The sequence below is a fragment of the Zingiber officinale genome, chromosome 4A (assembly GCF_018446385.1).
Source record: "Zingiber officinale cultivar Zhangliang chromosome 4A, Zo_v1.1, whole genome shotgun sequence".
NCBI classification, from domain to species: Eukaryota; Viridiplantae; Streptophyta; class Magnoliopsida; order Zingiberales; family Zingiberaceae; genus Zingiber; species Zingiber officinale.
The window spans coordinates 96,002,617-96,005,683 of record NC_055992.1 but is presented as its reverse complement, the minus strand read 5'-3'; the positions used below and the strand labels follow the sequence as shown (position 1 = coordinate 96,005,683).

At 40.3% G+C, this 3,067-nt stretch overlaps 1 long non-coding RNA gene across 2 annotated transcripts; it reads left to right on the top strand.

Annotated features, from left to right (window-relative positions):
• The first annotated feature begins 587 nt into the window (after window positions 1–587).
• LOC121970260 lies at window positions 588–2,790 on the top strand. Of its 2 annotated transcripts, none has more exons than XR_006108880.1 (3): window positions 588–892; window positions 966–1,264; window positions 1,472–2,790. It is a non-coding gene; the product is annotated as an uncharacterized LOC121970260 (long non-coding RNA). The 2 variants fall into 2 exon arrangements; XR_006108881.1 differs by having other exon boundaries at window positions 960–1,264.
• The last annotated feature ends 277 nt before the right edge of the window (window positions 2,791–3,067 follow it).

The window sequence follows — 3,067 nt, the reverse complement described above, 5'->3', positions numbered from 1 at the left end:
TACGTCTTCTTAATTCCCTGGTAAATGGGGCAACAGCGACGGCACTGGAGTCTGAAAGTGAGAGTGACGACGACTGTTCTTTAACGACCGGCTGAAAAGAAGAGAAGAGAAGACTCCCTTATTAATGGCAGAATCAGACAAACGAGGAGACAGAGCAGAGAAGAGAAAGGCAGCCCAAGACTCTCGTGACTGCTTCTTCCATTCAACCTCCCTCGCTATTCCGATGCCTTCGCCCTCATGCAACGCACAGTCGTCGCAGCCGCCTCCTCCTCCTCCTCCTCCCTCAGCTTAATTATTGTTCATCATAACTCGTTTTGTCGCTGTCCCCCGGCTGGCTTAATTATACTGCCGCACACGTTACAGCGTTGAACTGGATATTCCTTTTCATAACCAGTGAGATCAGATTGCGTATCCGAGGAGGTTTAATTTGCAAGCCCAACAAGTTTGAAAATTAATCACTCTGTTTCACATTGGCAAAGAATTAATGTTCCATCATCATCCAGAAAACCAATTAATCGACGATCGACGATGCATCGATCATTCATTTAAAGCATCAGCATGAATGAGTACGAGTAGTCATAAATTCATCATGCATCAATCTGGTTAAGACCTGCAGACGGAGCCAGAAGAAGTTACCAATGGGACAATATAATCACAGAAAGCATGAATGAAACTTCTGTACATCCCTCTTTATAGTTTCCAAAGCAGCCAGTACGTACGACTACCTACTCGGCGTAAGGTTCATCAATATTGGTGTTCCTTCACTCTTCATGCCCTGCAAATCTGGGCAGCATCAGTGGAGTCATGGAGAACCGTCACTGAATGTTATGCTGAAACAAGGAACGAGGAGTAAGTACTTCAGACCTTGCTGTAGGGCAGGAGAAAGAACCAGGTCAGGAGAGGACCGTTTAGTAATTTTTTAAACTTATAGCACTTTTTTAGTAAAATATTTATTCTAGGACCAGCCCAACGCCAATTCCAGCCCAATCCGGCCCAACATTGCATTAGTCCGCCACTGAAACTACCAAACGACTTTGGTGATCGTGACGAGGCGTGGGCTTCTTTTACAAACCAATTACCGGGAGGGTAAAGCTCTGGTAGATTGAAAAGAATTAGCCAGGCCTCCGTAGGTAGCTGTTATAGTTCCAAAGTCTGCCCTTTTCTCGTTTGTACTTGTCCCTCCAACTCCTCCTCCATCACCGCCGCCGCCGCAGCCGCCCCCGCCGCCGCCGCAGCCGCCCCCGCCCCCGCCGCTTCATCGCAGGTAGATCTATCTCGTTGCTCTTCCTAATCGTGTTGAATTCTCTTTCTGTCGAAACCGTGGAAAGTTTGAGGGGTTTGTGCCCGTTTTGGGTAGTTGTTCTTCCCTCATCTTTTATAGATCGTTTCCTTAATTAACGTCCTTGAATGAATTGTGAATTAAAGTTCCAGGTTTCGATTTGAATAAAAGAATTTATTGTTCTATGTATAGTATGCCCCATGAGATGAAGATCAAATGGGATGAAAAATGCGCATTGAACTTCAATTATTGGATGGGTGTTCTGACCTAATATGAGAAACTGAGACAGCTGATTCAGAGTGGGACGGCTCTTTTATGCAGCGGATTTTGAGTATACCTAGAGTTCTTCCGCTGTTGTTGTCTCTACCAAATAAGTAGAAGGTTACATAAGATGATTCAGTGAACTATGTTTTCTATCTTGATTACTGTTTTCATTTTAGAAGCATAACCTCTTGAACTTATTTATTTCTAAGATTATGGCCAAACTGTTGACACTTTCTCAATGCCCAAGGCAAATATGGAGAGAGGAAGACATGGAGCAGAGGGAGGAGACCTCTCTGGGCTGTGGAAATTGGTGGCCTCCGCCAATGGGGAGTATTATTGAAGAAAATATCTTAACTCTAGGAAAGAAACTTTGATACCATGGAAAATTTGGAGAAGAAATATTGTATTGCCTTGAGATAATAAATTCAGTACAAATTCCTAAACCTAGAAGTAATAATAGGACACTAAACCCACTACACATAAATGCCTAATAATTATAACACCATCAACAATATGAACTCAGATGATCATGTTACCTTTTTTTGTCTTCCATGTATCACAAAAGCTCAATTAACTGATAATCTATCTTTTTCTTGTTCAAGTTATCTGTGTCCTCTTGGAGTTACACCATGCCGTGCCATGCTTGCTAACTTGTAATCTTCCAATTGATTCATTTTTGATAGTACAAATTTTCTCTTACGTATGGATTTCTTGAATCCTGAGGGTTATATTACCATAGTCGAAAATTATCTGAATTAACAATCTCTGGACATTGGCGTCCTCATACATGTGTTTCACAATGTTAAGAGATGGTTGGTTCTTTGGTTAAGTCAGCGATTCTTCCTACTGTTACAGTGAACAGGTGTCAAATTCACCTTCAAGTTTCTGGAAATGCTAAAAGGAGTGTCCAAATGATGTGTTATCAGAGAAGAGATCTTCTTCCATTGCAAGTCTTTGAAGGCTTGAGAAGAATAGATATCCTAGGCACCTCACCAAGATACAAATGTGATTTTTGTTTGGTGGTTTCAAGATATATATCTCATTCGCAGGGGGAAAGACCATGTTCGATCGTTTTACAGAGAAGGCAATGAAAGCAATAATGCTTACTCACGAAGCGGCAAAACTCCTAGGCCACAACTTTGTTGGGACAGAACAAATATTGTTGGGCCTTCTTGGTGAAGGGACACGTACTGCTGCAAAAGTTTTAGAATCAGTGGGAATTAATCTTAAAGATGCCAGGGTGGAAGTGGAAAAGATCATTGGAAGGGGAAGTGGAGTTGTTGCTGTAGAGATACGTTCGGAATGCAATTAAAATCTTATATGGGAAAGATATGAAAAAAATTATATATTTAAAAGATAAAAATATTTTTTTATTGGTACGAGACATTTTAAATAAAATTTAAAAATAAAATTATGAGGATGTATTTAGTTTAAGTTATAATGTATAATATTAATTAATTATAGTAATCATATAATCAGATAATCACATAATCAAGTTACAAAGAATAAAATAAAATCTTAGTT